The 26455-nt window shown below is 38.4% G+C and overlaps 1 protein-coding gene across 2 annotated transcripts in view; it reads left to right on the forward strand.

Moving 5' to 3' along the window:
- The window catches only part of lrfn5a (leucine rich repeat and fibronectin type III domain containing 5a), a 108456-nt gene that overhangs the window by 34444 nt on the left and 47557 nt on the right, over positions 1-26455 (forward strand). For both annotated transcript variants that reach the window (XM_030719430.1, XM_030719431.1), the window contains exon 2: positions 19390-19507. The gene's annotated coding sequence lies outside the window, so the exon portion shown is untranslated. The remainder of the gene's footprint in view (positions 1-19389; positions 19508-26455) is intronic.

Consider the following 26455-nt stretch of genomic DNA (forward strand, 5'->3'; position numbering starts at 1 on the left):
CCTGTGTATAGTTCACAGACCTGACACAATGACTGTTAACAATGTAATTACATCAGTCTCTGGCAGACAGCCCAGCTCTGCCTAATCCAATAAAACACAACCAGCACGGTCAAAGTCAAATTTTGCCAGAGAAACACAGAAAAGACACAAAGTGAAAGTCACAGTGCGGCTTAAAGCAAATACAGTACTGCAGTTCAGTACAGACACTGTTTCAGGAAAGTTTCCCAGTCTGGTCTCCTAATGAGGATATCTTCAGTAGACTGACTTTGAAGAAATTAAAACTTTGGTGTGACTATCCCATAATAGCCACAGTGATCACTGCTCAGCAAAAGTTTGATGTTCTGGCTCCTTAGTTTGCTTGTTTTTTTTTCCCCACATCATCTGTGTGGTCACAGGAAGATACAAGAGACACAGGGGCTGTGGGCAAAAGTAATGGTGGATGTTCTGATAAACACCAATTTATTTAACAAATGCATTGCGTATATTTTGACTCATAGATGATAATAAGCCTCTATTTGAGGAGCCTCTTTTTCACAAGGCTGATTCATCTCAGCAGCATTGACAACTGCACTTCCTGGCTAGTTGAGATCCATAAGGCCCCGAAAACCCAATGGCATTTTTTTTCTGGTACATGTGCATTTCACATTTATAGTACAGTAAATAAATCCATTTAGTTACAGGAATTTACCAGGATGCATTAAAGTGTCAGATCTTCAAAACAAAAATTTTCTATTTTAGTACCTGTTCTGTTTTCAAAATTACATTTAAAAAATATTTTCTTTATCAAATGCTGCAGTTGCTAATTTGCAAATGTAAGTCAGGTGGCTGACTTTAGCTTTTGCATCATTAAAACAAATGGCACATTCTCTAGTAACTGTGTATTCCACATTTGCAAATGAGTAAGAGAAGTGTGATATTGCAATATTTGCATTGTTTATGCTAAATAAAGAAGAGTACTTATGGCTAAATGGTATGTTCTGTTGGATTCAATAGCTGGAATCTGAAACAAGTTGGCTACTAGCTACTAACGTCATTGTAACCAGATGGTGGGTATTTCTATCATGATCTTATGTAATGTAGGTATTGTGGGCCTGTATTATTATGCAACACTAGTGCACGGATTAAATAGCAGTCTGTCAGAGAATGTTTTGGTTTATGAAAGGCATGATTGTGAGGGTCTGAAGTTAGGTCACTGGCAAGATTGGCACATATATCAGTGGATAGTGTCTGCTGTCAAAATTTTTAAATTTGTGATGGAGCATTCTCCATTCACATTATAGGCAAGACAATAGACAGGGAAGCCGTAGAAGTTGATATCATACTATTTTCATTCAAATGAATGAAGAGCACAAAGTGTAGTTGAAAAGTTTTGAAGATCAAATTCAAATCAATTAGTGTTAATTAACATCCCCCCAAAAAATAGCTAATTGATTTTTGTGATTTCAGTATCTTTTCCTAAATCCATACACTGAGAAACGTTTGCTGTAAAGCTGTAAATGTTGCATGAATGCATTCATGTAGCTGCATTCATGTTTAACTTAAGGAATTAGTACTTGTTGCCACATATGAATTACATATATGAAATCTATAAATTGCACATACATGTGTATACTGGTCTGTTAGTGTCTTTGTTTTATTGTATGTGTGAATGATGTGCAGTTAACTGAACTTGATGACCAGCCATACTGAAATTATGTACAGTACCCAGTGAACCTTTAGGCCTGAATTATGTTTCTGCATCAGGTCTTCATGGTAATCACAATCCTTGTGGGCTGTGTGTAGTTACATTTCTCGAGTGGTGCACGTCAGGTTATATTGTAGGTTATGGTGTAGGGTTCAGAGAGGATTTACTGAGTGGTCTTTCAGATTTAATGAGTTACTTTCATGCATTTCTTGAATTTTGTTTAATTCAAACAGTTTTGCAAAGATGCTTTTTGTTTTTTGTTTTTTTCCCAATGGTGGCTTGAAAAGACATAATTAACAAGCTAAGTTAGTTTGGTAAATGCTCACTTACATTTAACAGGGAACTGATCTCACACTATAGAGCAGCTCATGAGGCAGCTGTTTTTATCCTCCTAAAGAGGTAGAGAGCCAGTCTGTTTATAGCAGGGGTGGGCAAACTACGGCCCATGGGCCACACCCGGCCTGTTGGTCTTTTTAATCCGGCCCACCAAAGATTGGTATAGAATTGCCCAAATCAAATCCTATCATGATTACGACTGATTTTGAGGATTCTGAGAATTGCTACAACAAAACTAACACCAGACTTCGATGCACTGGCAAAAACAGTACTGTTCCCACTAAAAGTAGATCTAAGTATTAACACTGTAATGTCGTTTTCATATTTATGTTTGATATGTTATGTATCTGGTGCTGGCCGGGCCCGTCTGTCAAATTTCAAAAAGTCAATGTGGCCCCAGAGCCAAAAAGTTTGCCCACCCCTGGTTTATAGAAACATCATTTCTAAGCTTTCACAGCCTTATTGATTAGCCTGTGCTGCTAACTTCTCATTGGCTGAGCATTGGCTAACACGTCTGTCAGGGATGACTCATGGCCATAAATAGTACAGAATATGACTCATCATTGAGCAGTTTTAAAGCCATACCTACTGCTCAACAATATTGCTGAAATGTAGACAATATGGTTTCAATATGATTATATTGATGTTATACATAATGTATTGATATTAGCAGATTATGTAGCAATATTCCTTGTAAGTATGTATTCTATCTGGCTTATTTTATATATATATATGTGTGTGTGTATATATATATATATATATATATATATATATATATATTGTGTGTGTGTGTGTGTGTGTGTGTGTGTGTGTATGTATATATATATATATATATATATATATGTGTGTGTGTGTGTGTGTGTGTGTGTGTGTGTGTGTGTGTGTATATGTATATATATATATATATATATATATAAAATAAAAAGACACTTTGTAGTATACACCCTTGTACAAGAGTGCAGGATGTACTTTCTCTTTTTTGCTTACCATGGGAATTTTTTGTGTCTGTTCTAGGATGTGGTTACCCAAAAGTATTTGTATTTCAGAATTTCAGTCTCTTACAGCTTGCTTAAAAATGTTTTGATTTAATGAGTATTGTTAATATTGAAAACATATTTTTGCTGGAATATGTATTACATCTTTATTAACCCAGGGGTAACTAAAAGTATTTGGATAAATGTTTAGTGCAAGAAGGTAATATGATGTCTGCTGAAGGATTTTCTGTTACAAAATGGGGCCGTGATCTTATCCTGACTTCTACATTTATTTTATATTTATATTAATTGCGGGAGGATATCCCCATTGGTAATGGGTCTTGTTTCAGTTTGTGAACATAAACAAAGTGCTATCCTCCTTTCATTAAAGCTCACAAATCTCACTGTAATTGTGCTGAGTTGATAATGACTAAATGGGCAAATTCTGTGGTGTATTTTTTCCCCTCTGAGTATTTTAATATGTATGGGCCTGCTGGTTTATAAACGAGATGCAAATGCAAGAGGAAAAGCAGTCAGGAGCACATTAACTAGTAATGAGACTTGTGAGTATTGGAATGTTTGGAATGGATTTCTGGCTCTAAAGTTAAGCATTTTCCAATGGTCTCGGTTTAGAAAAAAAACATTTCCTAACTAATATGCAATAACTCAAAGATTTGGTCTGCTGCTTGTGAATTACAGAATGGAGTCCAAGATTGAAGTAATGAGTCAGTATGTGAGAAATAGACCGCTCAGCTGTTGGATCACATCTGCAATCAAAAACACATTATGCATAGAAATCGTTTCCACTGGGCTGTTGGTTCATGTTGTCTGTGAATTTGTTTGGAATGTAGAGACACTGCTATAAGCGGGGGCCATGATTTCAAAGTTTTCAACTACTTTAACTAAGTTAAATTCATCAAAATAAACACAAAATACATACAGTAAGTGGTGTTTTGGAGCACAGGCCTTACACTATCACAATCCCCAGTTTGAATAAGAGCCATACATCATCAGTACCGTGAATGGTACAGTGGATACAGTGGAAAAGTGGATTTATACTTCCATGTTAAATCTACATTGTAGGTACACCATAAGCACAAGTCCTCAAACCCCATGCTGTAACCTGTGCCATAAGCTGCCATGCACCTCCCTAGCAATTTAACTACACCTTGCTCTTGATGCACCACACAAAGGTAAAAATGGTGTTGGCCACTTGCATAGGCTATATTGCAGTCTCCACATAGATTCACTGTTTAAGTATAATTCAGGTGCAACTGCAGATGCTTTATTGTAATATGAAAACTTCTTATTAGCAAAAATTCAAAGGCTTGATTGGAATTTGCCAAAAATACAAAGACAAACCAGAAGGGTTTTGGACCAGTTTTCTTGACAGATGAGACCGAAATCAGCAGAAAGTCCAAAGAGTGGAGAAAGATGGGAATCCAAACAATTCAAACTCATCAGTGAAACTTGGAGAAGGCATGGCCTTGGCGTGTGTGGCTGCTTCTGGCAACTGGCTCTCTGTCTCCATTGATAATGGCAGCAGCAGTTGGATGAATTCAGAGGTGTACTGACACATTTTGTTTGGCAAATCCTTCAGTCTCATTGGCCAGACCTTCATCGTACAACAAGACAATGAGCCCAAACACACTGTCTGCCAGCTGAGGCTTCTGTCATACAAACTGGAAGATATTAGACTGGGCAAATCAGTCATCATATGTAATCCCTGTTGGCTATTTTAAATGCTGAAAAGAAGACACAGAGCACCTGCTGACTTTAAAACTGCAGGCAGGTAATTTGAAGGCCTAGAACAAAAAGAATAATTCTTAATGTTTAATAATGTAAGTGGGTTGCAGACTTCATACTGTTATCATGTTGTCCATAAATATCCCTTACATTATTCCCTGGATACAGTATATTCAAATTCCAGCATCGTTTTGCTCATGAGCACAAAAGTGTAAGTAACCAACATGAGTGACGAAACAGTACCAGTACAAGCTTGGGAACACTCACCCATTCAAATGAATGAGTAAACGTGTCCAAACTTTTGACTGGTACTGTAGATCAGGGGTGTCAAACTCCCTTTAGTTAACAGGGCAGAGATGGCCCTATTTAACCTCCAGTGGCCCAGCCCAGTAAAACAGTTGCATAATAACCAACATTTCTTTAAATGCAAAGAAGTACAATTTATATTTAATGAAACATCCATTTATAAAGCAGACGATGAACAGATTGAAATATTCAGTGGATTCTAAAAATCATCCTGCTTTACAGTTCACCACAAAAGCACAAATTCTTGAGCTTGTAGAGTTTTTATGTCTTTATGATTCAAACAATTTGTCAAGATCTAGAAATGCTGGCATCGCCTCACCAGGATCATCAGCTTATTTTATTGAAAAATTAAAGGCTTCCTTGGAATTTTTACACTTGCAAAGTCATCTAGTGGACTGGCCCGGATGGTTGGGCTGGTTTTGGCCCCACATGTTTTACACCTTGGGCGAAGAGATAATGATGGATGTTTGTAAACTGTTAAAGGCTCATATTAGCTTCAGAATTGACTGGCAAATATAGATTTTGTCACGCATTACCCAAACTCTCTGTTACTCATATGAACAGGAGGCGGCATTACTGCAAGCAAAACCTATTCATTGTGTATATGGCAAATTGACTATTGTTTTAAGATGGACTCTCACAACTGAACTCACATATGTTGTACCTATTGCTGAATGTGTATTCTACTCTCTCTCTGCTTTGTTGTTGAGTATGTGCTACCTCCTGACAAGCTGTGCAAGCTGGAAGAAATTTGTAGATTTGTTAATTCTGATCCAGTTTAGTTGTCATGTTGCAAGTTTAAGATGATGTCTGTAGTGTGTAAGCATCCAATGCAATTTGTAATTTGACACCAACATGTGTAACCTGAGGCTATGAAGATTACGTATGTAGTGAATCTGCATTCTTGAAAACTACTTTTTCTCTTTGGTAAAAGATACAAACATAACTAGAATACAGACACTAATTCTGTCCTAGATACACACACACACACACACACACACACACATGCACCAGTACGCTGCAGCAGAGTATATTCTTAGTTATTTCACAAAATAATGGGATATGCAATGTGTGTGTTCTGTGTACTTGTCTGATGTCCTTTGAAGTCCACTGACATTTTGTAGAGAGATACATAATTGTGCATAACACAAACACACACACACACACACACACATACATGTACACATGCACCATGAGTGTGTAAGATAGGCTGGCCATTTTCATGGGGCTGCAGATCAAAGGAATTTGTGTCTCTGTGGTGAACTATCTTTTCCCTGTTTCTTCTCCAACTATTTGCAATTTTTTCAAGGTCTGCAGAAATTATTTTGGTTAAAATCCAGTCCTACAGTATCTCTGTACTCGGAGCCAGAGTTCTATTAGATCACCGAAAGGAAAGGAGTTCATTTCAGTTCTCATATATATATATATATATATATATATATATATATATATATATTCATAACAGTTGGTAAAAATATGACTAAAGGATGTGTCGCCACAGATAAAATTAGGGAGTCTTAAATTTTAATATTTGTTGCCTTGGAAGTTATTATTTAATTAATGAGTGTTAATGATGAATGTCCCCAGTCCCTTTAATCTTCATTTCTTTCACTGTTTTGCTCTAGTTTGTCCCAACATTGACATGATGCTAGCAGAAGAGATTATGAATCTCAAGAGTTTCACTTCTTGGTTAAAAAAAAGTGCACGTTTCATTGTATACAGTAGCCAGGTATCAACTGTTCCCAGCATGCATGATTAAGATACATAGCAAGCCACAAAGCTTTGCTTCCCAGTACACTACAGCGTCTTCTGTGCTTTTTTATTCTCAGTGTGAAATCAAACCTGTCTGCCTACTTAATTTTCTTGTACATTTTTTTCTTGTTTGGTGCACATATTAACATATAAAAGCAGGATTAAAAAAGGATGATCCACAGCTCAGACAATAAATGAACAGAAAAAAATATATAGCCTAAAGGTAGCATATACATGGGGAGAATTCATTGTGAAAACTGTTAAATCTGTGCACATTTCCCTTAATCCCCATGGCATGTTCCATTCTCTGCGCTAAACTGGTAACAAATCTAACACTTTCTTAATCTATTTTGGACAAATTATTCCTCCTCTTTTACCCACAGAATTTGTCTCAAGGTAACAAAACTCTATCTATCCCTTTCTGCATTCAAACATCTGTATGTTGCCTTCAAAAGCTTCTACATTTATGCTTTACAATGTCACTCTGCTTTATTTTTTCTCATCTTTCTTTTTTGTGTGGACAACCATCTGTTTGGTGGGCTGTGGAAATGTATTCAGCCTGAAAGATCACTGAAATGCAGCTCAATGGACTTAACGGTCTGGAACAAATAACAGCATTATTCTGAGTGGATTACTCTTAAACATGCCTGGACCACCTGTTTTGTGAAATCAAATGGCATAAATCCCAAATTAAATAAATAAATTTGAATGAATTAAATAAATAAAACTTTATTTCACCGTGGGAGATTAAGCCTGTGTTGACTTAGTGAATGAAATGAAAATACTAAACAGCTGTTTGCCTCGCTGGCAGGTTGGCTGTCTGGCGTCACTGTTTCAAAAAAAGGAAATGTTCCTGATAGCACAGCCTGAATTACTAATGAATTCCCAACCTACCTGGTAAAAGAACTGTGGTTGTGACTGTACTAAATTTGTTGGCTGCAAGTGCTGGTCTGATTCATCCATGCTTCAAATGAGTCTGTTTCAATTTGAAGAGCACAGATAAGTCACTCTGTGAAAGAGATATAAAAGGCTGTGTGGCCAGGTTGTTCTGCAGGAAAATGAGCCTGCTAGGCTCGTTTAAACTGCTTTTGTTTCAGTGAGGAGGATGCTGTGAATCTTATTACCAAATGCAGGTGTGTGACTCCAGGATGTCTTGACTATAATGTACATTATTTTTACTAGTCCAGGCTATAATACATATACTTTTCAAAAATTTTGTTTTGATTAGATTTAAGTTCCATCTTTACCTTATGGAATGTAATCAACTGAATATTTGTCTAAGGTCTGTTTGTGGGATAATTTTCCAAATATGTTAGCAGAGTTTTGCAGTATAAGATCTGTTACTCATTATGATGACTTATGTAGGAGCTTTGGAAGACATGCAAATTTGTATGCAAGCAGCACTCGCAAATTACTTACCAAAAAGTAATAAAAAAAAACATTCCATTAAAACTTCCTAAATTCCAAGTTATCTTGTTTCCCTTTGTTTTAACCAACATCGGTCTGATATCATGTGCTTATTCATGCAACTAGCCAGTCATGGGGTAACAGTGCAGTGCGTAACGTCCTGTAGCAACAGATCAGGTGCTTCAGTTAAATGTGAGAAAATGACTGTCTGTCAGTGGTTTTGATGGGAGATAATTGTAAGAGCAAATTGGTACAGATGGTTGTGATGGTGGTGTAAGAAGTGTTTTCTTTGCGGACTTTAAGCACCTTTATTCATCAATCATGGGTTTAAATGTTACATCCCATCTGAATGTTGTTGAACATGTGCATCTTTTTATGCTCAAATGTTCTAGTGGTTACTTCTAGTATGATGATGCACTCGTCACAAAGCTAAAGTGACCTCAAACTTACTTAATGGAGGCAAAGATGACTTCATCTGACGTCAGTGTCCTCCACAGTCACCAACAGAAGAACACATCTGACATGCGATGATGTGAGAGTGGCGCGGTGGTTAGCACTGCTGCCTCACAATTAGAATACCGTCTGGAAGGTCTGGGTTCGCTTCCACCTAGGCCTGGGCCTCTCTCTCTCTCTTTCTGTGGAGTTTGCATGTTCTTCCCGTGTCTGCGTGGGTTTTCTCTGGGTACTCCAGTTTCCTCCCACAGTCCAAAGACATGCACTTACTGGGGTTAGGCCACTCTAAATTGCCCATAGGTGTGAATGTGAGTGTGGATGGTTGTCTGTCTCTCTGTGTTGTGACAGGCTGGCAACGAGTACAGGATGTACCCTGCTTCTCGCCCTGGGATAGGCAAAAGCCCCCCACCCCCCACCCCTGCAACCCTGAACGGGATAAGCGGAAGTGGATGAAACCCTTAATGTCTGGCAATGTCCTTGAAGTGTGGAACTAATATAAAACCAAATAATATTAGTAGGAATGTGATGCCTACCACAATGCCGATTACTGGGATAAGGAGGCTAGAGTTTTATTATTTTTATATAAATATTTAAATAATTGGTAAGGCTATTTAATTAGGAGATTTAACCCAAGAGATTTAATTGATTAATCTCTTCTTTCTGCATAAGTGGAAAACCACAGCCTCTATGAAATCAACATTTGTGTATGCAGATATTGGGCCCGGTGCCAAGCAGTTTAAAGTGAGATAGCTTATTGGAGAAGAATATGAGGGATTTGGAATTTCATTTTCATTCTGATGGGTCAGAGTTTATTGTTCCAAAGGGCTGAATACATATTGGATAATGAGTTTCTAAAAGTTGACATCTCAGCATTTGGCTTAGAAATTGTTGAGTCACTGTTATTGATTAACTATCCACCTTACCCACAGATTATCGTGTGCTATGTAGCATCTTTGAGTGCAGTGCAGTGTTTCTCTGTCCACTAGAGATGTATCACATGTAAGGAGTTTTGGATCATAAGAGATTGATGACATGGCTGTGGAAATGTCTACTAGTGATTTATCAGTTACTTAGCAATATTTGTGGACTGCGAGAATAAAGTGCTGCCACCAAACGTTCAAGACTGGACTGTTCGCTGACCCTATGATCACAATTTTAGAAGCTATTCAATGAGGAAGAAATCCTCTTGTGCACAGCAGCTGCTGTATTAGTGAAATCTGTCCCCGTTACCTGTTTCATTTGTTTCTAGATCAGCAGACTGTACTTTGAGAGTTATAATGTTGATACTGTGGAGTAAAACATTAAGAAAAGGGGAGCAGATCTGTTCACAAGAACTCCAGGGTTTAAATATACATTCCTTTTATCACCTGTTGTCATCAAACCTGGGCACTGATCCAGCATGTGATCTCTTTCTAATTCAGATAGCATACAATGGTATGATATGACAAGAAGTGGGTGGGACAGTAAAGCGTAATGTTATCTTTGTGATAACACTTTCATCTACTAAAAAGGTTTCAATATCCATTATGTACTCAAAACTGTATCAGACTAAGAAAAACATCCTGCATTAACCATGCAGTCTTAACTTTACACAATGACACCTTCTGTACAAACTCTTTGAATCACGCTCTCTTCGTAGCACAGACAAAAATGAATGCCAAGTGAAAACATCAGAATGGGCTCCAGAGGATTTGGACTTTAAAAGCATCACTTCAAATGGAACCTTGCAGGTTTTTAAGCAAAAGGTGTCACAGCATTTTGTTGTGCTCAGAGGACGCTGAAAAGCACTACAACCTGCAAGGTGGCCTTTTGCAGCGTGTCTTTTTTTTGCTGCCTGTGTTAGTATGAAAAGAGCTTAAGTGGAGATAAGTCACTAGCAATGGGATTTTCTAGGAAACCCTGCTTGCATCCAGAGCAACTTTTTCCTGTATGTATGTGTGTTGGTGCTGAATGTTCATTTGTGTAGGAGTGATGCTGAAGGTGTAAAAAAGAGTCAGCAACTTTTTTTACCCTCCTTCTGTTTTTTTTTCATTCTCATCCTGTATGTCTGTCTTTTTATGGAGTCACTGATGGAATATGATATGCATCTGCAAGTGGTGTAAAGCAAACTATAAGCCGGTATGGCCCATATGGCACAACCCATTCACACTTCACTTACTACGTAACATTGCTAACTACGGTGTGATTCTTTCTCTTGTGCGTAACATAATGATCTGCATCGGCAATAATGAGACTATTTGTCTAACAGTGGATTGGAGCAAACCTCTGATGACATACATGATCATCTATGTACATAGTTTTTGCACTGCTATGCAATCCCTAGATGGCGTTACTAGCCTTATTCAGTAGCAGTGGATCATTTCCAATAACAGTAATGTGCTTACATTTAAGTTCATCAATCATGCCAAGTTACAGTCATTTTAAAGTGACGTATCCCTTGCCAAGTCATCAGGTGGCACCCAACCTGAACAGTATTTGGATCCTTATTCACAACACTGCCTGACCAGATTAGAGCCTCTCTCCTCAAGGCTTTCAGTTGATTTCCTCCCTGCTATATCAGAGCCAAGTTCCACTCAGGTCACCCTTCATCTCCCAACCATGGGTTCACTGCTACAGTTGTCGACACACTGTCATGGCAGCGTGTCTTTTTAAAGAGCTTCCTGCCTTGTTGATTGCAGTGCTGGTGGGTCACCTCTGCTCTGTTATTACTTTTGATCTTGGTTTTGGCAAACTGGATATTGTGCAGGGTGGCACACTGGTGCAGTGGTTACAAGCGTCGCCTCACAACAAAAAGGTTACAGTGTTGACCCTGCTGGGGCCTGTCTGGGTGGTTGCTTCCCACATTTCAAAGACATAAATCTTTGATTCCAAACTGTGTGTGTGTGTGTGTGTGTGAGCCTGAAGGCCTTTCTGTTGAACCTGAGACAGACTGGTGCCTGTCTGAGATTAAAACAGATGGTTGGATGGCTAGTGTGCACCAGTCCTGTTACAGATGAGCCATATGCAGTAAAATTTGTTAGAGCAAATAAGCTTTTCTTTCCTCTGTTTCCCCATTATTTTTCAGTATCCCTATCCATTCTGTTTGCTACTAATGATTCATAAGTTGGATGCATTTGCATCTATGACATCTGGTCAAATAGCATAAGTCTCTAAGTGCAAATACCATTAGGAAAACATAGCATAACACACACTGAGCAGAGCTAGTTTTAAATCTTGGCACAAACAGTGAAAGTTTTGATTTTGCTTAGCCTGAGACACTTTGGTTTTCCACCATGACAGAACACATGGGTGTACTAAGGGATGATGGGTAGGGCAAGGGAGTTAGGATGAGATGGATGGATATATGGATTGACGAAGAGAGGCAGAGACACAGAGGGTGGAGTGGATAGCAGTCATGGAGATGAAGGGATGAAGTGGTATAGAATGACAGGTGCAAGGATGAAAGATAGCCCAGCTGGAAACACCCCATCACCCTTCCACAACACCCCCCCACCCCCCACACACACACACACACACACACACACACACACACACACACACACACACACACACACACACAATATGCTGTCACCTGCTGTTTGTTTTTAGTATAATCTGTGGCTGTAAATAATGACACAGATTGCTTCCTCAGGACTATGTTTCTTTTGAGATGAGTGTCGAGAGTCTTGTTTTCACATAGTATCTGGAGGTTTTTGAGTGGCTTTCTGAATAGTTTCAAATGGACTGTGTAGAACCTGCTGCTTTCACTGGCATTTGTGATATGACTTCATGTACCCAATATACAATACACTACATGATCACAAATATTTTCATGGTCACAAGAAGCAAAATCACAATGAAATTACTTTTCATGTTAGGGCACAATCAGTTTGACCTTTCTATCGACAGCTGTACAAAATATGATTAATATAATGGTTGTTCTGGGGTGAGCACAGTGGTTGAATGTGTTGATGTAATGAAGCTATTGCAGTGTAATGTGGTATGACCTTAGATGAGATATCGTCATTTACTCCCAAACTGCTATCTGTTTTTAAAACCCACAGTTATAGTCTGGGAATAGGTAAATCAGGACTTAACTACTTACTGTCAGCATTTGAGCACATCCACAGTTGGCGTTTGTTGTATTTGTCTTCGTTGTTGCTGTTATGTGTTTGATGTGTGTCTCTGAATGCTTGTTCAACAGGCTTGCGGTTTATTTGCACCGAATCCCATTTCACAGCTGGTGAAAGTAGCATCACAGCCGTGAGAAATGTTACACATACGTTGGCTTGCTAAAATACACTCATACTTGCTGAGTTGTGTAACCGCAAGTGACTGACCACACCTCAGTTATATAACTGCTTGCTGTAGTACACTACCAGCTTTTAGAGTGGCTGGATGAGTTAATGCGTATAAATGTGTGGGAGCATCAATACTGCGCTCTATTACTACTGAGTGGGTTGGACTCGAAGATAACACTGCACTAATTAGACTTACTCATTTTCCAGTTCACAGTATGCACTTGTGCAAAGATAACATTTGTGTTTGCATTTGTAAGATAAGCTGAGTCAGGATGGTCTTTATAGTCTCTGAGGGGGCAGGGGGTTGTGCAGCATTAAAGAATACAGATATAAATTGGAGAATAAAAGAAACAAGGAAAGCTTATAAATGTAAGCAAAGCAGCAGCAAACAAACAAAAAAGTCTTTATTGTGATAATAAAATAAGAGCTTGCAGGGCAAGAATAGCAAAACCGCAAATGCCTTTAAACGCAATTATTCAGATTCTTCACCATAGAACACTTACATAAACAAAACCTTTACATATTCAAGAACAATGGCCTGGATTTGATTATAACCTATATCTATATATATCTATATATATATCTATATATATCTATATAGCAGTGACGTGCGGTGAGGGTCGTGACTGGTGAGGCACTGACGTCATCACATCAGATTTACAAACATATAGCTTATTCACCATTTGATTGGCAACAGTTATTTTGTTTAACATTAACATAGTCTGAAGAAAACCTTTTAGCTCCGGTGTTGGTCTTCCTTTAATTATTATCTTCTGCTTCGATTGAAAGTCCAGTTTAGAAAATTCTTTCAGTTGAGTTATGTAATCTTCCATGTTGAACATAAGGCCAAGCAACAGGAAAAACTAACTGGCCTTGCTAACTGTTTATGGTAGCTTGCCGCCGAGGAGTCGTAGAGTCCCTGGGATCACCAGCGCCCCCTACCATGAGGCACGAGAACTGCGTGCCTCACCTAGTGTCTCTTCGCAGCAGTTTCATGATCGCTCAACACAAGAATGCATTACACACACATACAGTTGTTAATGAAAAAAACAAAAAAAAAAACTGTGCATTATATACACCAGCTAAAATATGGAAATTTAGTTCATATAGTAAAAGTGTTAGAACATTTTAATAGCCACATGCAAAGGGAAAGTAATCCGGTCTCATTGCATAGCATGCCAGCACAGTTAGTAGTCATTGGCAATGACTATACTGAGCCGCACCACGGATTGCGCAATCCGTGGTGCGGCTCGCCGGGCTGGTGCCTCACCGTTCGTCTCTTAGTATTTGACCGGCAAATGCGAAAATTCAGCGATTTTGAAAAAACTAATCTAAAAATGGTGTAGTTAAATGGAAAAGAACTTTAAAATACAAATCACTGAATGAATATAACCATTTAATTTATTTTTTAATTTTATATTTCCACAATGACAGGTGAGGCCGTGCCTCACCTGCCTCCCCTGACTGCACGTCACTGCTATATAGATATATATATCTATATCTATATATATATATATGTATATATATATATGTATATATATATATATATATATATATATATATATATATATATATATATATATATATATTTTTTTTTTTTTTTTTTTTTTTTTTTTTTCTTTTTTTTTTTTTTCATTTTTTTATATTCCTAATTTGTTGGTGAAAGTCTAGCTCTTAATAAAAGGAAAAATATTTCTGCTTTTTTTTTTTCTTTTTTCCCCAGGACCATTTTTTAAATTTTTTTTTTTAAGTCCAGCAACTTGTTTGTGTATCTGTTCCATTGGTGCGTTAAATATCACAGCAGCACAGATCAGAAGCTTTGTCTGGCTTCTTTATATTTATCTCATCTAGGAACATTGGTTACCCTTGGTATTTATACTGCTGCACTATTTATTTTGGCTGCTGTTTGGCTGGAAGAAAAAAACAGCACAGGACAACAACGAGAACAGAGGAGAGCACAGCTGCTCTGAAGCTTCTTCCTGTAGATTTAATGCGACTGATAAATATCAGCATATTTTTTAAAGTCACTGCTGGTAAATATTTTTTTTCAGGTAAATGTTTTTGGATTGAGCTCTGTATTCAGGAAGTCTAGCTATTTGGAACACACCTAATCCTCGGTTTGCAGTATTTTGCATTTGTTAAAATGCTGACTTGTTTTATATTTATAAGCTTAATGAATAGAAGGCGCATCTATTAATTCCCTCTGTCGAACACAGCAGAAAGCTTAAGCTATGAATCTGCAGTGCTTTGCTGTACACAGACAGAACCACAAACACAGACATACAGACGCTATTCTCCTCTTGCCTACTGACCTGTTTCAATAATTCAGAAGAGTGACTTAGTGGCTGGCTGGCAATGGGTTCTATCCGTGGACTCGCTCAAGCGTTACACACACACACGCACACAAGTAAACTCATATAAACATCTTTTTTTTTATGCTTGGCACTTTTGCTTCTGCTGCTATACTCACTGGAAACAAGACCATAAGAATATCACTTCCATAATCTAATGTATCCAATCCAAAACATCTACCGCACATCACCCATGATGCCATATCAAAGCACACTGGTCTACAACGTGTGCATGTTTCTTCACAAACATGACACTAAAGAAGTGGACATATTATCCTTTTCTTGTATATACTGATATACAGTTCATTCTTTTGAGCTAAAAGCTCAGGCTTCAGACTGCTCTAAATGCACTTTCTGCTTATAGTTATGATGTCAGTCAGCAAAGAAATCCTGCTGTTTAAACCTTTTGTTTGCAGGAGTGGAAAGGAGTTTAAAAGGAGCCGCACCAAGGACCAATATGAAATCCAAAAGAAAAAATTTAAACTATGATACTGTAGTTGCAAAGATGCTCTAGTTGAAAAAGAGTTGAAAAAATAACATAATTGGTCCCATTTCAGAATATAAGAAAATAATACTGTTCACCAAACAAGATCTAATGAGTAGAGTGCTGATAATTATAAGGAATAAATTTGAATCAAGTAAACTAACGTGCAAATTGAATTGTGGATTCTAATTTGCTCTTTTTGTCAGCTCAGCTATACACAGCTGCAGGATTTTTTTTTTCATTCTAAAATTGATGCACAATCACTCCTGATGGTCATTTTATTGATGTTAGCATTTTTCCATAGGTTGCTGTGTGGGTGTTGAATGCAGTCTTATGTAAGTTATATGTTAATGTCAGTACAGTGATGTGTATTTTACAGGAAACCCCACTTTCTGCTCTGAAGTAGAAAACTGTGATATGTCTGGTGTTTGAAGGCCTGGGGTTAAAATGCGGGAAATATTTGCAAGAAAATACCAAGAACAGGTCAACTTAGTGTGTGCAACGAAATTTGGGAAACATTTCACTTTTATTTAAGATCCAATAATGCAGGGGTTTTTATTTTTTTCTGCACTCATGTTTCAATAAATGCTCCGTTTTGTCACTTTTACTTTCATTTTCAGTCTTTGTACAGGTCACTGTTGTCAAGAATATTTTTTTCATTCTTTTGTTTTCTTTCTTTGTGTAAATTATTTATCTAACAGGAGGGAAAGAAGGGTTCAAAAACACAGCTTATAATGCAAAAAAAACACATGCAATTGTGTTTCAAAATTGCTAATAAAGACTTAATATAACTAGCCCTGTTTTTGATTGAGTGTGTTATGAGTCACCACTATGAGCCCTATGCATTTGCAAAACAGATGACACTTCATCAAATTCAGTACCTTCACTGGGAAACCTCTTAGTATAATAACAATGATGCTTTACTAATTATCTCATCTTTTATTGTAATGATTTACACATTTCTCATGCAAATATTTATTTCAGAAAACTTTTTGCTATACAGTTGTCATCTGTGAAATCGTGCAGAGTTTTTCCATCATGTTTTGTTTTTTCCCCCCATTGTGAATGACATCATCTTGCAGTGATTTGCTGGTGCATACCTCTTGGCTTTGACTGCTGGAAATCTTTGATATCTGTGGTGCCTCACTATGCTGCCCATACTGTGAACTCTAAAATAAAGAATAAACAAGCTGTAACTCAGAAGGCATCCTGTGGCTGTTCAGCCTAGTTACAGCTTTTCCTGGTTTGGAGTTACATAAAATGTTGAATAATTAACAGCAAATATTTTTAGGATCCCATTTTCTCTTGACAAATTGGAATTCTTTTTTTCACCTTGGGATCATTCAAAGCTTTCAACATAACGGGGAACCCATGTTGAACAAAGCTGCTGTGGCACTTCACTCCAGGTATCCTGGCCTCATTAAAGATAAATGCACCCATGCATCCAGACTAAGATGGAGTTAATGTAGACTCACCAGGATGCAGGATAAATAAGCTGGACTGGTTGTCCAGGGCTGTGTTATCCTGTTTATTGAAACTTTAAAATGTGAGTTACAGAATTTTTGTTTGGTTTTGGAATTTTCTTTTGAAAAAAATCCGCTCTTTGGAGAATTTGGAATAAATTGCGGTAAAATCGGAGATACTATGGCAGAAATCTACACTTTTACTTCAACTTAATTAAAACTCTAAATCAAAGACTTAATAACTGGTTTATAATCGTGGGTTGGGACAATGATTGAAAAGTCTCTGGCGCTACTCTATCGACTTGGATGGCTAGAGATTGAGACGTTCAGGAATAAAAATGGTGAAAGAGAAGATTCAATACATTATGTTCAGTGTCTGTTTGTGTCTGTAAGTAGCTGCACTAATAAGTTTGGTCTGGAGTTACGTAAGAGCCTTGAACTAGAATCTGCTGTGCAAGCAAATTAATTAGAACACTTTCCACTCTGTATTCGTAGTTCTGCCTCCCTCAGGGTCATTTTCAGGGTAGCAGAATTCAAAAGTTCATTAATAAATGAATATTTAGGGGAAGAAACAGATGATAAGTAATACACTAAATCAATCATTCAGTAATTTGTTTTATTTAGCAACAAAACATACAGTTTAAAAATGTAACAAAGCTTGATGACACTGTGTCCTTACTAAAATATGCATATTTTTTTTTCTGCCCCATGAGCCCAGTAGATGTAGGACTCATTGCCTTGCATGCAGTGGAGGGTGTGGTTGTGCATATTAATACTAGTCAATCACTTTTGCTGGCAGTGGCAGATTTGCTGACAAAAAGACTTTATCTCACTACTGAAGTTTTTTTCCCCCCTTCCAAGGTCAATCTATCTATCTATCTATCTATCTATCTATCTATCTATCTATCTATCTATCTATCTATCTATCTATCTATCTATCTATCTATCTATCTATCTATCTATCTATCTATCTATCTATCTATCTATCTATCTAATTGATAAATAAATTGTGCTGAAACCTGTGATAATGATCCAATGGGTAGATTTGGGAAAGGCTGCTCCTCTGAATGTGATAAAACAAAGTGCATGTGTTTCATAATGGGCTATGTGTTTGTTTGTTTGTGTGTGTGTCTGTGAGAGCCTGCTGATAACAGACACTACCACACTATTGATGTGAGACCAATCTCTCTCCATCAGTCTCTATCTTTATCCATCCTTCACCTTCTCTCTTTCACATACATCTACCTTTTGCCATTTTTTTTTTAACTGCCATTCCCCGTTTCATCACTCTCTGTCTCTAGGGCCCAACCTGCCCCCCACCCACCCCTTGCCTTCATTTTCTTAGCCCTGTCCTGCTAACCCTCCCTCCCACCTTCTTCCACCTTACTCTTTGCCCTCGTTCTTTCCTGTTTGCCTCACTTTCATCCCTCCCTCTATCCCTCCTTCCCTCCATCCCTCCATCCTGCTGGCTCAGCTGGTATACAGGCAGCCTTTGTTTCAGCTGTGTCCTCTGTCCTTTGAAGGAGGAAAGCTGAAAAGCAAGAGGTTGTGTGTGTGTGTGTGTGTGTGGGGGGGGGTAGAGGAAAGGAGTGAAGCAAGGGGCAAAAAAGAAAAAAAACAGGATAAAAAAAAAGAGAAGAGGAATTTAAAGAGAAACTGTGAGGGGATAACGCGAGCAAGGAAGGAAGAGAGAGCGAGAGAGATATCTTTGGATCAATGGCCTGGGTTGTTTAAGTCATTGATATCCAGTCGCAACAGCGTATGAGAGCAGATTTCCTGTGTGCGAGGATCAGTCTTTGGGACATGGGCACTCACCTTAGCACATTTCCTCCTGGTTCAGTGGTGCACAATTGCAGCTCTTTAGTTCTCAGTTAAAGGCCAGCCAAGCAGTTTATTTATAATTAGAATGCTTTTGAAGCCAATCAGTGCTGTGGAACTCAATACACCTCTAATTATATTATACGACAGGCCAGAACACTTAAAAATCCACCGTAACTATACTCTGTGCACAGTTGGCAAAATATGGTGTGGAAACATTCAAGATGTACTCAGCCTGTCTGCAGTGTGGTTTTATCCCCATCTTTGTTAATTTCTTCATTTTCAAATCCAATAATGATCACTTTTTTTTTTTTTTTTTTCTTTTGCTTCTACAGTGAGTAAAAACCCAGCAGACGATTTTGGACCGGCACCTTCATCCATGATGCTGTAGCTGTGGCAGTCCTGGTAACATGTGAATCCTGCAGAGTCTTATCAGCTTTTACATCTCTAACGGTAAGAAATCCTTTTTCTTTTAATAAAAAGTTTGTTTTTTCTTGCTGATATTAATGCCACTCTCACATGTACTAAAAGGCCCAAAAGACTGGAAACAAGCAGAGAGATTTGGCTGGCCAAAATTTTATAGAAAGTACTGGAAGTTAGTTATACAGGAAAATACTGTGCCAGCAGCACTAGCTTGAAAACCATTATGTAACCACAATTAATTACTTTAAAAATAAGGCCTTTGTATGGACATAATGTTTTAATATATGCTGTTGGGCACATTCTAGTAGCACAAATATTTTCATCTCTCAGCAAAAAAGTTAAATTCCCCAAAAGTAATTTTCTAATTTCTAATGGGAACAAAAATCCTCTTAGTTGTGTTTGCTAAACAGAAGCTTAGCTGAAGGCAGTCCAGTCTCATTTCCGTTAGCAGACACCAGGCTTTGAGTTACAATAGGGAAGAAAAGCCGACGGGATCTGGGTCAAGCACCATGTTTAGATGGGTCACTTGGATGCCAGGTTAGCTTAGTTTGACCTGGTAGTCAAGGGTACAAGAAGTAGCTCCCATCTGTCCTGTCAACACATTTAATGCGTTCACTACCTAATTTCAGGTTCTTCTGTCCCCATTAGGAAGAGATTACCAGCCCATCATAACCAGTGTGTATCGAGAGTGGTGGCTAAGCTGGTTAAGCTTCTGTTTTCAAATGTGAGGTCATGAATTGGACTCATGGACCCAGCATATCCATACACTGACCATCTACACACTTCTTTTTTGAATTTCAACTGCCCCTACTTGCAGTTGAAATGGAGATTTAGTGGAAAGCAGCTGAACATGTTGGTTGCATCTATTTTTGTTTAGCCTTGTGGTGAATATCAGAAAGGTGTTATTACCTCGCCCGCCCAGGGAGGTGACGCTTTCAACCCTGTGAGTCTGTCTGTCTGTCAGAAATATAACTCAGTACGTTTTTAACTAAAATTGATGAAACGTTGTGGAAATATTCCTTAGGAGTCCAAGAAAATATGATTTAAAATTCATATCTCAGTGAATGTTTCACTCATCATAATGAAATTTGGTGCTCAGGTATAAAAAGTTACTGCTGATAATTCATTGTCTTTTTCTATTTTGAATTAAAATACTCACAATAATGCAAAGTGAACTACAAACCCTACACATGTAGTGATTCTTGATGGAGTACGACAGCGTTCAGTAGTATCTGTTGCAGCGTAGTATTGGCACACAGAGGGGGTGGGGGGGGGGGGGGGGGGGGCATGCTCCTTACTGAGTGCTCTTCTAGCTGTATATGAGTTTTCCTTGGAGGTTAGTTTGGCCCTGCAGTGGAAATGAGTGAAAACAAGGTTATACTACCGAATTTAGCAGGCATTCAGTGGTATGATTCTTTTTAATTAATAAGTCTTCACTTATTTTACTTTTCTTTCTTTATTCATTATCTTCCTCCTAATGTTTTTAGGCTGAAGTATCGTAGCTTCATCTTCATATTAGCTTTTTTCTGTCAGAAATCCACCTCTTACCTCCGTACCACAGCGACTCTGCTGTAGATCCCCTCCACGGCCTCGCTCTCGCTCTGGCTCAGTTTACCCTGGCCTGCTTTCCCCTTTCCTCTCTCCAGCTATAGTTGTTAGATCTACACTTCTTACCTCAATGTGTCCCTCTAGGGTGTGGCTGACTGCTGAACTCAGCTGGAAAGAGGCAGGAGAAAAGAAAGTGAGGAGACAACACAAAAGGGAGGATTAGAAGAATAAAATATAAAGAAATGAGTGGAGGTTGAAGACTTTTGCACAGCACTGAATCTATCTTAGAATAATTTGTAGACTGATTTGATCAGACATTTATGCAGTATATTGATTGTTGACTTATCATTGAAGTACATTTTATTTAAATGTCCCGAAATAACACAATATGGATAATTGTGAAATTAAGCAGAAAGTTCAGTGATGAAAATGATGCTTGTAGCCTTCATTGTGTCCCCAGGAGTATGCAGAGGTGTAGCTATTTTCTCAGGCTAACTAGTGGCCACCTGCAAATTTGGCAGAACTTCTGTACATAATACCATCAGTTGGTATGAGCTCTATAGATGGACACTAGAAATATGATTGTGACTTCCTAACAACAAGAAGAGATCATTTGTTTTTTGTACATGTATCATGCACATGTGTATTTTGGTACATTGCACTGTCGATGCACTTGATGCACATCATGCAGACTGCTGCAGAGGGATCTGTCATGGACATGCCAAAAACACGGTACACTGTATATCAGGGAAACCAGTGTTGTGGCTCTAGATCCCTACGCAGAACTATTTATTTGTCCTTCCTGATTTCTTTCTTCTTCTTTTTTTTTTTTTACTTTACATGTTTGTGACACTTACATGTTTCAGATCATTAATTAGACAAAGATAACCTGGGTAAATATAAATTGCAGTTTTTCAATTATTCATTAATGAAAAAACAAGCTATCCAACCCTACCTGACCTTATGTGAAAAAATACTTTTTGACAGCACTGTACATTCAGCTGTTCCCTTATTCACTCGAGATCACCACGACAGGTAGCTCCACATGTTTGATTTAGCAGATTTTCATACCAGATGCCCTTCCTGACGCAATGCCCAAGGGATTTGTGTCTCCTCCTGGAATCAAACCAGGGATCTTTTTGCTTGTTAGGCAAATTCGTAAAACACTACACTATGAAGCCTATACAGAAATATGCCAGGTTGAAAAATAAAAATAATTATTTCTCGTTAAATAGTCACACATACATAGAATTGAGTAGATTCACCACTAAAGGCTGTTAGCTTGTGTGCTTCGGTTCACCTGACTTATCTTCTCTCTCGGCTTTTGCCAGTCATTAAGTCCTGTGAATGTGCAGACAGACCGAGAGAAGGAATTGTGGAGATTTTTTTCCTCAGTGCTCCAGGAGGGAGAGAGGGAGTGTGATGAGAACTGGTACGAGATGAGATATGAGAGATCAAACAGCAGCCTGTGTTTGTTTTATCTTTTTAATGAACAAAGTGCCACACATTTCAGTTCTTCGGAGTTCACTCAGAGGCCTGTGTGCCAGCTGGGGAATTCAACCTGGAACCACACAGGCCTTTTGCGAGTGACTTGAACTAATGCTCTCCTTGGAGCTAGAGCGCTCTCATGCATGCGTGCGTGTGTGTGTGTGTGTGTGTGTGATGTATCCGTTTATGCTGAAACCCTCAATGTCTTAGCAAGGCAGATCAAAGTCCAAGTCGATTCTGTCCCCTGCTCACTTTGATGAATGGAGATCTGGCTTGATGGAGGGATGGGAGGAAGGATGAATAAAAGGGGGAATGAATGTACAGTATGACTGGAAGTGTAAGAACCTCAGAATAAAGTGACAGAGTAACAGGCTGGACGGATGGATGAGTTTCACCTTTCCCTCACCTTCTTCAAAGATGTTCCTGTAAGGTACACATTCATTCACATGTTCTCTTTTTTTCCCCCTCACCTGTTTTTCTTCAACATCTCCTACCTGCTCTCTTTATATGATGCTGCTGCGTGTTCATTTTCTCTGTTTTATCTTCCAAGTTTTCTTATTTATGCACACCTGTTTTCTTTTGTTCTTTGAATTTTTAATTTCTTCTCTCAAATGTTCATTACATATTTCCTTTTTCCCCTCACTTAACTGTACTCCATCTCTTCTGTTAACCTCCTCTTCACCTTCCTCTGTGGTGGCCGTTTAGCATATGTGCCTTCTTTCTACCAGAGTTGAAAGGCTGCCTTAATCCCAGGGGGTGGTTTGGCAGCTGAGAACAGCCGAGGGCCAGCTATAGTCTGGGTCACCAAACTAACCTATTCCCTCCTGCCTCGTCTCTGGTCCTTGGGGATAATAGGTGTGAGGAGGAAGACGAGAGGGCAGCGAGGAGAGATAAAAGGGGGGGAAAGAACAACAGAAGGAGGATAATTCACACATGAGATGAGACGCAGATGCATTCAGTAGGACACACACTCTAAGGTAATTAGTCATGTTTACAATTCACTTTTTCCCTCTCTCTTTTCCTCTGTTTGTTTTGTGTGCAGCTGTTAGTCATGCTGAACACTTCCAAAGTGGTCTCTGTGTGATTTATTTATTTTTAATAAACAAAGAAGATGGCAAACACACTTCCTCCACAATACATGTACAAATTATAAACTGTGAACAGATGTAGCTTAGTGTGAGATTTTACATATGCGGCTAAAATAATGAAGCGATCAGGGTCAGACTGAAACAATTATCCAATTTTTCCAGACCAAAAATTCTGTCAGCTAGTCAAATGGCAGATTGGTAAATTGACACTTGGATGGCCTCTTGGCCCCCATAGCCCTTCATGTTAAAACGTCCAATATTATAATAAGAAAATAAAATTACATCCTGTTACAAAAAACCCTGTTTTGTCTCCATCGATGCATCAAAGAAGTCTGCGCTCCATGTTTGCTGAGAGAAATTATAATATTTTATTTGTAGAATGTGTAGCACTAATCACAGATATCTGTGCAATCTACTCATACACTTAGTGGATGCACTTTGGTGACTAAGCTAGCTAGTGTTAGCTGAGAACGTAATACTCCAAATAAGGTCACTTCAGGCTCCAGAGCCAGAGTGCTAAAATTGAGGCTTCAGAACCGGGCTTCACAGCCCCAGCTGGACCACCCAGGATAGGTCGCCAGTCTGTGACAAACATATTAAAGACATTCCTGAATCCACAACAAATGTACCAGTATCAGCTATGACGGGAATTTTATTCCTCATAAAATTAAAGTGAGGGAAGAATAAAAAAAATTATAAAATGGAATTCAGCACTCAAAAGCAGCAGCATGATACGTAAGATCTGTGAATGATTTACTACTGAAAAGAAGAGTTCTCTTCTGAATACATCCTAAAGCGGTAAGAGCTCATGAACAAGTTCATTACAACCGACCAAGGGAACGATTGATTGAAGGTACACAAATAAGCTCAAGTCTCCTTTTGGTTTTCAGAAATAAAATAAATCTGAGGCAAGGCAACTGTTGAAGTGTATGCTTTCCTGCTGAGTGACTCTGTTATCTAAATTAAAAAGCAGAAAAATAACATCATATGGATTTAATGAAGGGTTGGAACAAGCACTTATGGTTATTGACTGTGTGGAATAAGATGACTTTAATGACCTTAAAGCTTCTTTGTGGAAGATGAAAAGCAAAAACTGGATGTTAGAGGGTTTATTTGTTAAGCACAAACAAGATAAAGCTGCCACGACAGGTGCCGGCAGTCACGCTGCCTATATTCTTTACTGAGTTCATTTAAAAGTGATTTATTGATGCTTAAAAGCAGAACATGTTTGCTTGGCTGCATCCCAAAGTTTAAAGGATGTTACGTGTATATTAAAAAGACAAAGCTTATCATTTTCATCTTGTTTCTGTTTTATTTGGGCCGTTTCCTTTTGTTTATGAGATTTAGAAATGCACTTCTTCACAAAGAATGCCTCTCAGGATTTGTTATCTTTCATACAGGAAGTGAATTTCTGTCTCTACCGCTACCTCATCCCATTGCGCACACACATATTATTTCTGACTTCCTTTCTAAAAGGCTGCGTCTCTCTGTTGGTCTTATTCACCGTGGGCAGAAGCAAGAAATGGAGTGTGTGAAACTGGATGTGAGGGTAGCCATACTTATTTACTTTAAACGGAAAGCCCACAGCCTGCCTAAAAACCAGTGATGGATGACAAAAATGAACATAGACAGTGAGGTTAGGGACAGACACTGGTCCCCATCGTGTTTTTATTTAAATGCCACTAATGAAACTAAAATTAAATATTTATGTAACGAACTCACACAGTTGGTACATTCTGCCACAGCAACTATTCAGAGGTGGAAAGTTGAATTTAACACAATGAAGTACATTTCAATTCAGCAGGTTTATTTATCTTCATATCCATTACAATGCATGTATTAACATAGCAGGAAATGTGACACTTTCAGTTAGTATATCACATATGTTTTATTGCATGTATTTTAATCCATTATGTTAAATTAGCTTACATTTTTACTTTAATTTGACAGTATTAAGAAGAATAAATGTGCCCTGTCTTTGCTTTGCAGTTTTTATGAGTTATACACAAGCAGCATAGTGGTGCTGTGGTTAGCACTATTGCCAAAAACCAAAAAGGTCTTGGGTTCAAATCCAGGCTGGGACTTTTGCTTCTGTGGGGAGTTTGCATGTTCTCTCCTTGCTTCTGTGGGTACTCCCCACGTCCTCAGCTTCCTTCCACAGTTCAGAAACATGTGGGTTAGATTAATGGGTGATTCTAATGGGTGTCTCTCTGTGTTAGCCTGCAATAGACTGGCAACTTGCCCAGGGTGTAGTCTGGCTCCCGCCCTCTGACGGCTCCTGTGACCCTGAATTGGACGTATTAACCAGTTAAAACTCAAGTAGGAATCTCCTTTTTTGTTGTTGTCAACATTTGTCCTCTCTTCCCAGGCACTTTCCTTTTCCTCCAACAATTTTTGCTCGTTCTATTTCTTAAGAATACGAATATGTTTAACAGAATTTTATGCTCAAGCAGCGAGAACAGCAGCTGAATGATTATAGTGAATATAGAACAGAATGTTGGCTGCAGTCTCTTTTTGCTTTAAAAATACACATTTTTGTCTTCATTGGGTGAATTTTTTAGGTGAATATGCTCTCATAAGAAGAATGAGGTTTAGTTAAAAAGCATTGGCTATATTCCTCAATCTGCTTTAACAATTTGCTGTTTCGTTTCTGCATATCAAACTCCACGTTTCCGTTTCACTCAGATGCCCTGTTTTTCTTCTAACGCCGATGTTTTCAGGCAGACAGCGATCCTACCTTCCCTTAAGCTAAATGTGCCTCTACCAACATGTCTGGCTCTGTGTTACAGCTTTGGCCTCTGATGTGCACCCCCCCCTCTCATATTTCCCCTTCCTGTTTCTGCTAGGTGTCTCT

Source organism: Archocentrus centrarchus, chromosome 22, assembly GCF_007364275.1.
Source record: "Archocentrus centrarchus isolate MPI-CPG fArcCen1 chromosome 22, fArcCen1, whole genome shotgun sequence".
Classification (NCBI taxonomy): Eukaryota; Metazoa; Chordata; class Actinopteri; order Cichliformes; family Cichlidae; genus Archocentrus; species Archocentrus centrarchus.